The sequence below is a fragment of the Protopterus annectens genome, chromosome 1.part2 (genome assembly GCF_019279795.1).
Source record: "Protopterus annectens isolate FY-2018-M chromosome 1.part2, PAN1.0, whole genome shotgun sequence".
In the NCBI taxonomy this organism is placed as follows: Eukaryota; Metazoa; Chordata; order Ceratodontiformes; family Protopteridae; genus Protopterus; species Protopterus annectens.
In genome coordinates, this window is record NC_056727.1 from 588,985,582 (window position 1) to 588,998,318 (window position 12,737).

General features: G+C 39.4%; 1 protein-coding gene and 1 non-coding gene across 2 annotated transcripts in view; both read right to left on the reverse strand.

Annotated features, from left to right (window-relative positions):
* HHIPL2 (HHIP like 2) overlaps positions 1–12,737 on the reverse strand; it is a 772,856-nt gene that overhangs the window by 83,690 nt on the left and 676,429 nt on the right. The window lies entirely within an intron of this gene.
* TRNAE-UUC lies at positions 6,445–6,516 on the reverse strand. Its single transcript has one exon. It is a non-coding gene; the product is annotated as a tRNA-Glu (tRNA).

Here is a 12,737-nt window from a genome sequence, read left to right on the forward strand (position 1 = left end):
AAATGTTTATTGGAATGTTTTAAGTTAATACCTAAAGCTTACAGAAAAAAAGTTTTGTGAGCATAGACACAAGTCAGATGAAAATGTATGTGATTATATTGCTGAATTAAGCATTTATTTACATAGATGGGTGAGTGGGTGTCAGGTCACCACATTTCAATGGCTGGCAGACCTTTTGGTAAGGGAACAACCCCTCAGCACTTTGCCTGACATGTAAATCTGGTTGGCAGACAGGGAATGCAACTCTGCAGATCTGGGGAAAAAAAGGGAATCTCTACTTAGCAAGCAGGGCACTGCACAGGAAAGGGATATCCAGTGCTGTATATGGTGCATGGTGAGCAGTCTAAACCACCCCAACAGAGTCCACCAGTAACAGGGGAAGCCACTAGTTCAGGTACACAGCTAGGATCAAGGGTTAAATGTTTTAAATGTAACCAGTGGGGCCATGTAGCATATAGATATCCATGGAGGCAAGGTGTGGAACAAAAAATGGGAGAGCCAGCAAATGGGAATAACAGAGTGCCAGTGGTAAGTTGTTTGGAGGCAACAGTGGCACCAGACTACCACCAGAGTTTGTATCCTATCTTAGTGGATGGAAATCAGGCCACTCCCAAAAGAGAGACAGTCTCTGATATAACCATTGTGAAGTCTGCAATGGTTAAAGAGGAGCAGTGCTTGCTTGGAAAGTCCACTCCAGTCAGAGCTTTAGGAGGAATCCCATTCTAAATGCCTTTGGCCAAGGTTCACCTTGACTGGGAGAGTGGAAAAGTAAGCAAGCAAGTAGGTGTATTTGAGGATATCCCTGCAGATGTCTTGATAGGGAATGATTTTGATAATGCAGTATCTTGTGTGCATGCAGTGACACACAGTCAGGCTTGGAGACAGGCATGTGGGTCTGGTAGCCTGGGGGAGACCGAGACAAACCACATTCCTGAAGTCAGGACTGGTGATGTGGCTACTTCAGGGATGGAGCTACCCAGTACAGTGAGCCTGAAAATGAACCCCAGTTGCTTGTAGGTACTGATGTTCCCTTGGATAGGGCGACTGTAAGGGCAGAGGTGAGTGATAGTACCCAAGTTGACAGTGTGGTACCACTGTCAGAAGATACCAGACTTCCTGTGGAACTGGAGCTGGGAAAAGTCACAAAGATAGAGTTGAGACAGGGTCAGGCCTCAGACTATACAAGGCCTGACTGAGGTAGCTAGGGAGGCGCTTGATTCTCAATGGAAAAAGGGTTACTGTACAGAGAGTGGATCTTTGAGGGAGGGCTAAAAGATGAGGTACAACAGCAGTTGGTAGTGCCCAGAGCCTACCTTCTGGCACTTCTAGTCATAGCCCATGACATTCTTTTTGCAGGTCATATGAGGATAAAGCATACCAAGAGATGTATTATGCAGAACCTTTATTGCCCTGGGATTGCCAGGGATGTAACAGGGTACTGCAGGACTTGTAAGCAGTGCCAAAAAGTAGGCAAGGCAGGAGACAAGGTCAAAGCTCCTTTGATGCCTTTGCCTATGATTGAGGAGCCATTTCAGAGGGTAGCTACGGATATTGTGGGGTCTGTGAATACCCCAAGTTGCACAGGGAACACGTATATCCTAGTATATCCTAGTGGTAGTAGATTATGCTACTAGATATGCTAAGCTGGTGGCTCTGTCCTCCATCGAGGCAGAGAAGGTGACAAATGCTTTGCTAGAGATTTTCAGCAAGGTAGGTTTCCCAAAAGAAATACTGACTGACAGAGGTGCCAATTTCATGTGGGGTGATGCACTTAAAGACAACCCCCTACCATCCACAGACTAATGGTCTTGTGGAGAAGCTAAATTCTACACTAAAGACCATGCTATGGACAAAGAGAGAGTAGGACAAATTTTGCCCCATCTGCTGTTTGCTTACAGACAGGTAGTCCAGGGATTCACAGGTTTTTCACCATCTGAGTTGTTGTATGGGCAGAGGGTGAGGGGAGTTCAAGATTTTATGTGTGATGAGTGGGAGGGTGAGTGTGAATCCCACAAGGAGTCTGTTATGGCATATGTCCTAAACCTCAGGACAAGGCTTAGGGAGTTCATGGGCTTGGCCCAGGAGAACCTGGCAGGACATTTATAATGCTTTATATGCACATTCTATGGTTTGTGGCAACTTTAAGGAGTTTACATTTTTTGTAGTTGATCGGGTATTGACAAGTAAAAGAGGTGGTGATGAAAACATTAGAGTTGAGTCCCTGTAATTTAAATGGCAGGTTGTATTGAATGCTACAGTTTTCCCCAGTCTCAATGATCATATTTCTATTATGCCCATATTGAAGCAAAGTGCAATGGTTGTTTGATGTCAGGGAGGGTTTAAATTTATTGTACTCAATTTATGTTACCGGTATATATAAATATATATACATATATTTTTTATTTTATATGTTATAAAGTCTTTTTAAAAAAGTCATTCATTAATACATTTATTGTTTTGAGATTAACAGTTATATTACTATTTTAACAAGTGTAATTTTATATGTTATATATATATATATATCAGTATGTATGCTGTTATGTTTGGTAATTATGCAACAATAGTGATTGATAAGTTGATAAATGTAGTTTGCATTTAAACCATGTGATTTGATACTCCTTTTACTCTGAAGAAGCCATTAGTTTGATGGTGAAAGCGCTTAGTATATTGGAGCCTGTTTTAACTCTTCATTAAAGCGGCTTGGTGCAGTTCGTAAATTTTGTGTTTGTTTTTAAACTGTTTTTACCCTGTTGGGTTAGGTATATTTTATTAGTAGACTTACAAAGTGTTAGAAGTAATCTTGTCAAGGTTGGAAATGTAAGTAAGCAGCACACAATTCACAGGTTCTGTTCATTAACATCCAAACTCCCCTTTATTTGTTGGCAATTGCATATTATATTATTGCCATTTAATATCCTCACACATTTTAAGGACAATGATATAGAATAGCTTACAGACTGCATGTCTGAGATTACTGGTCAGATAATACAAGAATGAGCAACAAACACAGAGAGGTAAGAAAGAGTTGCATATTTTATTTTTTATTTATTTAACATTTGTTTACTGAGAAGGTCTGACTGGGACAGAACCCATTTTCAGAGGAAGTCCAGGGAGAAATGCTCCAGACATGTGTTTGGAATGTGGGAGGAAACCAGAACACTCAGAGGAAACCCACATGAATGCAGGGAGGACAAGCAGACTCCATACAGAAGGCACTCCAGCCGAGTATCGAACCAGAGAACTTCTTGCTGTGAAGTGACAATGCTAACCACTGCATTACTGCAAGCAATACTCATAAATGGTTGCGTGATCACTCAGTGCACTACATCCAAAATTAATACATGTACAAATAACTGTTGGTTTCATAGTACTGTGGATGATGTTGCAGTTGGTTGTATGCAGAATGATTTCAGTTCCCTGCTGCAAAGGTGTCTGTATATCAAAGAGGGATAAGGCACCCTTACTGTGTTCTGAAGGTTCACTGGAGTGAGAGTTCACATCCAGACCTATGTACAAATAATTCATGTGTAGTAACATTTTGTGATGTCATAGATTGCAGTGTGCAGCTTAGTGCAAACAAGGGAAAAGGAGAAAATGAATGTCAGGTTTGGCTGTGCTTATCTCATTTCCGTGAACCTTAGTGGTGCACAAACCTGGACTAGTGACCCATCCAGGAGGCAGACAGAACACCTGCAGACAGGGTGTTTGCAAAAGTGCAAAGGTAAAAAAAAATACATTGGTGCATTTTTTGCTTTCCATTGTGCAACTTTGCTTAGCGGGGTTGTGCAGCGGTCATCAAGGTTCCCCAACACATGCAGCCACTGAACACCTGCAGACAGAACTCAGACAGCCAATAATTGAACATGGATACATTCAATTGATCCTGTTGGGCACCGCACAAACATGCTAAGCAGTGTTGCATGACAGTTAACACAGAGAACTTAACAACGAGTAGGAAATTAAGAAATTCCATGTAACTAATCCTGTGGCTGCAGATAACAGTCTAAGGTTGCAGTACAGGTGGTCTTGGGTTCTAGTACAGAGTGTGCAACATATTTTTACTTTTGTGACAGCATGGTTTACAGCAATGAACTGAAAAATAGACAAGTGTTATTTCAACATTTTTGTGGCAACAGGTATAAGTGTAGGACTGCCAAACACATGGTTCTGGTTTCTAATACAGGATATTCTATTAATTTTTACTGTTGTCCCACTTCCCATTATATTCATTCTCACTTATAACACTTTAGAGAGTGGAGCTGATATGAGTTGTATGTATGAGGGATAAGACACCCTTACTCTGTTTTCAGATGTATGACTGAGGGTATACTGTCTATTACATGTATGTAAGTATAATTCTGCTATTTGGACTTGCATGGCCTTCACAATTACAAAACATACATACACAACTGTATCTATATACAAGACCATGTGAGGTCACACACACACATGTGTAACAGCTCAAACTGTCACCTATATTTATGAAAGAATCCTAAGTCTGAGCAGCACTTCTTCTATGGCAAAGATGGAAGTTCAGTGCTGTAGAAGAAAATGGTTTGTTCCTTCTGCTTAGGTTTGAATCCCACATTTTAAAAATCAATTTAAGCAGTGTAGAAAGCCAAAAAAATAAATGTGTCAGGAAATGACATGTATGCCCCCAGTGCATGTCTGCAAACTAAACTCATCTAGCAGTTACCTTCCAATTTTCAATGCATATTTCCAAGCTACATCAACAGATTCCCCTCCAACTAATGGAAGTATAAGATTAACCTTTCAAATTCAAGTATTTATTTCCTTCCTGCTTGGTACTGCTGTATTTCACTTAACATCAAACAAACGCGGTTGGCATTGTTGCTCAGGTTTGTGCACTTCCAAGAAATGGGATAACTGGAATGGCAGGAAAGCATCAGTTGGAGTTGCTCTAGTTTGGATATTAGATATGTCCGGCATTAGATGGGAAGGTGCCCAGTTTAGGCAGCAGAGGTGGGTGTCCAGGAGTCCAGGATATGTAGTGGAGTCCTGGTAAAGTGCCACAGCCAAAGGCTTCTGCAAGGGGGCTATTTTGGCTCCCAGTACAAGTCTGAGGCATGGAATAGTTTGGCTCAGGCTGTACCCAGTGCTACTGGAATCCCACACACTGGAGAGCAGTGTAGATATCATTTGAATGATCTACACAGGCATAAAAGGGATTCCCTTAACAGTTGGTCGAGTGAATTAGAGAATGCGGACATCCTGCAGCATGTAAGCATGATCATAAGAGAGTATTTGTAATAGTTAAAAATCTAAATATAGGCAAGACTGGTATGCATAATGGTCTTCTGTTCTTTTCTGTTCTTTCCCCAGCTAATACCAAACATGAGTTCAATAGACAGTCTCATGTTGCTTGAATGGAGAGACTGAGGGAAGCAAGTGGTATGTATGCAGCACAAGAAAAATTTTATTGTACCTTAAAAATTTAAACAGAGTTTTAGTTTTTTTATACAGTTGTAACAAATTGAGCAGCACATCCTAACTGTAAAAGCAAGTATGCATGCATTACTCTGTAGCACAAACCAACTTTTAGGAGTCAAATATTAGACTGTAGTCAGATGTTGAGGGTCAAATACCATGAATCAGAACTATACAATACTGCATTTCTTTAATAATATTTACATTCAATTAAACTCTATACAAGTGGCACAAATCTGTATTAGAACACTCATATGTGCAATATATGTACATTTCAAGGATTACTGCCAGTAATCTGTAGTTATAGTGTGTATTTGTTAGGATGTGTATTTAAATGTCATACTTCAGATAAAATAGTTGTATAATTGTGTTAATACATATTATGTCACATATGAGGGAACTAATTTTCTCTCTTTTTTTTTTCTCACCCCCAACCCTTATCTCTTTTTTTATTTTCTATTATGTGTCATCAAATTGTCTCCATGTCATCCATCTGTACCACATCTCTAAATGCTGCACAGCACAGTGAGGTAGGCCAGCCCAAGTGAATAAGCCTGCCCCTGCTTCACCGGCTCCACCACGTCTGGGACCCAACCTGGCAGCACTGCCTCTGCTGACCCTGCACTACCTGCACTCTCAGGTAGTACTGCTTGGCAGCTGGTGCAATGTTACCCTCTGGGACTGTGGTGGAGGTGGTGATTTTATTATAGGTATTATTATAGGTATTATAGGTTCATACTAGGCTAACTGCCCTTGCAAGCCATTTTAAGCCTAGCCAATTATCCCCTGTGAGATTCAAACCCTGTACCTTGTGTTTGTAAGGCAAACACCTTAACCATTAGGCCACCCTCCCAAACCTAGAATTAGGTTAGTACTAGACTAACTTCCCTTGTTTGCTTAGCCAATTATTCCTTGTGAGACTCAAACCCTGCACCTTGTGTTTGCAAGGCAAACACCTTAACCACTAGGCCACCCTCCCAACCCAAATGTAACCCATTCCCATACCGGGAGTCGAACCCGGGCCACCTGGGTGAAAACCAGGAATCCTAACCGCTAGACCATATGGGAAAGCCCATCACCCACCAGAAGGTGCCAAGGTTGGTGCGTAGGGTCGTGCATCACACCATTGATGTACGCCTATGCCACATGGAGAGGCTGCTCTCCCTCATGGTCTGTAGGAGGAGAAGACATCAAGCTCTCGAGCTATCAGTGGAGTAAGAGGACAGTGATGACAGCCAATGGGTGAGGACTCGATTCTCACTGTTTCCAAGTTTAACTGGCATGAGCCTGTGTTGTCCTTTCCCTCACCCCAATCATGGTTTACCCAACCTTTTGTGTCCCTCACCGTCTCTGTCTCTTGCCTTGTTTGTTGCATATGCTTCCTCACCTACCCAACTTAACTGATCCAGACATAGCTATGCCCCTTACCCAGCATTCCTCTCTTAATGAATAAAAAAAAAAAATTGGGCACCTGTTTCACATACACAAAAAAATATATCATCCCATACATAGCGCTCCATTTCGCACATGTCATCTTGACACACTTGATTTGGTTCAGTTGGCTATGCAACATGATTACATTGTTGTCACCCATGACCCCTCTCTCTAGAGGTGACAGTCCAAATTCAGCTAATATTCTACATATATTGTCAGTTTTTACTGTTGACGAAATGGATAGCCATGGTTCTTTCCTCCCCCCCTCCTGCACATTCCTGTATTGCTTTCCTTTTGTTCTCTCCCCTGCTTGCTCCCCATTTCACCACTTTCCTATCTACCCCATTTTAATACCTATAATCTGGTCAAAAAATATAATCACACAAAACACACATAGGTAGCAGAAAAAGCAATTGATCCCTTCACTTTTTGTCTTCTATGTTTGTGCAGTTTGGCATCACACACCTCTGTGCATTGCCGCTTAACCCTGCTACACACAGTAACACATGCTGAAAGTACTATAAAGAGAAATCTCATTGCATTATCACTGTTTATTTAAAAATAGTAGATACAACTGGATTCTAACCCAAGATCATCTGGACTTAAAAAGAAATGTGTCAATGTATTTACACCTGCTGCCACAGAGTCAGCTAGGCAGCAGGTGTATTTCATACACTCAGTTCTAACTCTCAGACTTTTAGCACTGTGGCTCGCATTTGCACACTGTTTAACTATGTGCAAACAAGGAAAATAATGGAAATGTGTATCTTGCATGTGCAAACACTTTGCCAACTATCGTGCAAACCCGCACCTCACTGTTGCACTATGCAAAGCCAAATTTAGCATGTATTACTGCTGTTTTTGGTCCATTTTACTTTTATGCCATGAAACTACATGTGGAAACTTAAACTGAACAATATGTCACATATTTACAATGCAGCCATGTGTTGTCTCCCCCCATGCACTGCAACCCTGGTGTCTCCAGTACTTTTTCACAAATATCTTACCTACACTGCATAAATTAATATCAAATATTGTGTGATATGCAATTCACGTCAATCTAGGAACATGCAGAACTAGAACTATCTTCACAGTTGAACACATGCCTACACATCCATCAACTGACCCTGAGAACTACTGATCCATAAGCCTAACAAGCCTTCTGTGCAAGGCTATGAAAAGAATCATCATGGACTTTATCTACAGGGAGATAGGTAACTTACAACACTCTTGACCAGACTTATATTGGTTTTGTCAAGGGTAGATCATGCTTATTAAATGTGGTGGATATCTTTGAGAATGTCATCAAAGCCCTGGATGTGGGAAAACAATACATACCACATATCTTGATTTAGCCAAGGCCTTTGACACAATCCCCCATTCAGGTATCATAAAGACACTCTCCCATCTGGGGATAAACCCATACATTACTAGATGGGTAGCCAACTGGCTCACCAACAGAATGCATACTGTCAAAGTTGGGAAGTCCACCTCCACAAGTAGACTAGTTACCAGTGGAGTACCACACGGATATTTGCTGGGTCCACTACTGTTTGGAAACTATTTCTCTGAAGTCCAGGTGAAGGTAGATGGCCTGTGGCTTAACAAGTTTGCAGAGATGACTGTCAACTGTGCACAATCATACAGAGTCGCCCAACAATGTTAACATATTACAGAAAGGCCTGACACAGACAAATGATTGGTGCCAAACTCGTCACTCTTCTTATGTGGATTGAGAAGACATTCAGGCTTGGGTGCTCACTTAAGTAGTTTCTTGTATACAAATGCATCAGGATGGATGGCAGGACCACTGAACTTAAATTAACTATCTAACTAACTGACTGACTACATACTTGCATGCACTCACTCTGGCTGCTCACTCAAAATGGCACTCTTGCTTGCGCATGCTCAGTACTTATATGCATGTGCTAGCTCACTGAAAAGCTTCTTAAAGGTATATCATGCACTTTGATGTACATCCTCCCTCTTTACTGAGCTGTCTCATATAAACAATGACATTACAATAGGCATGCAATTATACAGACACTAATAAAGAAAAACAACAGTAATGTCCATGTTGCCGTGTATCTGGAACTAGATTTTGAGATGCAACCTGATCTCATGACATAATGGTTAGGACTGGGTTTGGCAACAGGGACAATCATTGGGGAAAGTTCTGCTTGAGGAGTCTCAGGGATTTTCTCAGGAATGGGGATTGCTGATGTAATGCCCTCTGGAACCGGAACATTGGACAAGTCACTCTGAGAGCTAGAGTCTTTGTCACAGGCAAGATGCTGCCACACTGGTTTAGATACTGGTGACAAATGCTTCCAATTTCATCTGAATTCCATTTCTTGTGATTCCACAATGTATGTTCTCAGCTCTTGACACAAACTTTTCACAAATCTGATGCGATCAAAACCTTTCAACGTCAGCATCCTCACTATCTTCCCTTTTTGTAAAGAACAGATCAGTTTGCTGGTTTTATCATAGTAAAACTTCTGGGACAAATGCTTCTTCAACAGTTGGGCTTTTATTGCTTTGTTGTTCATGACACTTGGCACCAATAAATTACTGCCGATTGGCAGTGTGGAAGTTTAGAAAAACATCGGCATTGTCACATCTGGATATCTCTAAAAGCTGTTTTGCACTTTGAACTGCATGTTCAGTCAAACCATTTGACAGAGGGTATTCAGGACTACTCATAATACAAATAAAGTCCCACTCTTCTGCAAATTTCTTGAACTGCTGACTAGTAAACTATGCACCATTGTCAGAAATTACTCTGTGCAGACTGCCATGGACAGAAAAATGTCCCCTCAACTTAGTAATGACAATACTGGAAGTTAGGTTGGAAAAGAGGTCAATCTCAAACCAATTTCAATTAGAGTCTACTAACACCAAGTAATGCTGACCATTCCACTCAGAGATATCTGTGGCTACTGTCAACCAATGTAGTTCAGGAAAATGGCTTAACCAAAGTGATTATTTCTGTTGCTGTGGCTTTGTACTATTACATACCAAACAAGATGAATGTACATTCTCAATATCTCTTGACATAGAATACAAAAATACTAGATCTCTCACTCTTATTTTGGTAGAATAAGTTCCTGGATGGCCACAATGCAAGATCTGAATGTACTCTTGTTGCAAGGACTTTGTAACAATTACTTTAGGGCCTTTCATGATGATACCATTATCTGACAAAATCTCATTTCTGTATGGAAAATATGATTGCCCTTCGAATGGTAAACAAGATTGCTTTGAAGGCCATCCTCAACTAATAAAGAGGTTTAGCCTCTGGACAGTTGGATCTGAAGTTGTGTGAGTTCTGCGCTCATCAAGACATGTGGAAGAAAACTTTCTCACTTCCATGATCTCAAAATCAAGTTGCTCATTGTTATGCTGTTTTATGTTTTTTTTTTTGATAGATCTGCATAAGCTATCAGCAAGATAAAGAAGTTTTCCTTTTGTGTAAACAACACTGAAATTGTTAAAAACACACAAGTGTTATCAGGCAAGGTGCTTCTCAAGAAAAAATGGCAATAACTTGTAGTAGACTAAAGAAGCACTCCACGGCTGGCACACCACGAACAGTTTATTGTACAGATAACTGGTTAGCGCTTTCACGTTCAAATACAACGTTTCTTCAGACCTCAAAAAATAAAATCCCATCATGCCTTTATATACTTTTCTTAAAAATCTCATTAATCAATTAACAATAATGATAAATAATTACAGTTAAGTACAAAGTGTAAATAATGTATATAGATTTGTAGTAAGTTTAAATCTCAGCAGAATTAAATAAAAACACAACTGTAAATATAGATGTATATATAAATATTAACTTTATGCATCAAAACACTTTATCACCTATATAAATAGATAAAAATGAAGATATATAAAAAACCCCTATAAAAACTGTGTATCATGATTTAATAATAAATAATTACATTTCAAAGACATTTGATATAGAATATGCATGATGTATTGTGTGTTGTGTATTATAAAAAATATATATATAAAAAATATATATATGGGATGAAATTATCCATTCACTACCTAGTACATATAGAGGAACTAAAACACATAAACAATATTGTTTCCATAGGAAATAAAATGTATATCTTATGCATATATCAGCCTAATCCAAACTCTAATTATTAAATTGAATGATTATTATGATATATACTTTCATGCTATCAATATCACAGGTGTATTTGCACATATAAAATAAAACTCAGACTTAAGGTAAATCAAATTAATGTTTGTATGACTTGGCCATGAGGAATGGTTTCTGTGGAAAAATACTGAAGTCAACATATTTTGTATTCTGTATTTAAAGGGTTAAGCAGAAAAATGTTCACTGCGTGCAAACTGAAATGTTCTGGAAAATGTTGATCACTGAGGAATGCAGGAGTTAATCTTAAACTGCTGATAAAGTTAATGGTGCAAGAATAACTGTGGTACTGGCTGGTAAAAACAAGTAATCAAACTATCAATTTTAATGAATGTTCTGTGTGCTACGTGTATGTACGTGCAGGAGGGTCTATATAAGGAGAACTCAAAGTACAAGTAGCCAGACTGCTGGCATATTACTATCATGTAGCAGATCTCCATGCATGTAAAATTAAAGCTGTTTTACTTGCTTACAAAAACTTGGTGTGATTCTTCCAGAATATGTTAGAAGAGTAAAATCTTCGACATAACTGGCGGCCCTGCACGCGAATCGAACAAAGAGAGGCTGAAAACCTGCGCAGGTGGAGAGAGATCAGGCTCTCCTCAAATAAAAGACCTCCAACTGAAACAGGTTGAAATTAGAGGCCAGTCACTCTTTCCAGATTCAATCCGTGAGGTGGCAGCGAAACAGGGCGGAGGAATCACAAAGGTAAGCAAAAAGAAAAGCTATTTTTTGTTGTTTCTGATTGGAATTTTTTGTCTAAATTTTAAGGGACTAGTCAAGGGAGAAATTTAATTTTCTCAAAGTATAAGGAGTATATGTAAATAAATTCCATATACAAGAGATCTCAGGAACAGAAATAGTTTCTCTTAAGAGAAATGGGAACAGGAACCAGTTGCGTCAAAGGTGACGACAATCTGAAGATAAAAAGTTTATGTTTGATTTACACCCAAAGAACGTAAAATATTTAAATAAATAAAAAAAAAGATCATGGGTTTAGTGGATGTTTAAATAAGTCAGAATGTCAAAATCTAGTAAGATTACTGCACAAACAGGCAGGAAATAAGACAAGAAGAAAAAAAAAAAAAAAAAAAAGAGAGGGTGTGGTAATTCAAGTGAAAGAGATGTGTACTTTGTTAAAAAGAAAAATAATAAAACTTCCAAGTGTGCAGAACTAGAATAAAGACTCTCCTAGATAAAATAGAAGAACATTAAAAGCCCAAGGCAGATTGGACTTGCATTAATCAATGCATTCAATCAGATGACGAAACCGTAGACAGTTAACTACATAGTCTCACACAATGTTTTGATGCTCATAGTGGGTTGATTAAGGTAAAAAATCAGGAAAATGACTCGCCCTATGAACAGCAACTGAAAAATGCATTCCTAAAGGGCTGCAAGACAGCCATTGGTAACTTTATACAAAAGCATATGATCACACACAGGACAGCGCGTCTACAGCCCCTTATGGATTATGCTAGACATGCTGAGAAATACCTAAAGGAAAAAAAGGATAAAAAAAGCCCAGACTTTTACAGTTAGTGAAGATGGAACTTTAATGTTAGTTCAAGGTTCCGCGGACCGCGGAAGAAGACGTAAATGGAGGGTATGAGGAAGAAGAACAAAGTGAGAATGGGGAAGTAGGTACAAGTAAAGGCAATTGGTGGGAACAGAA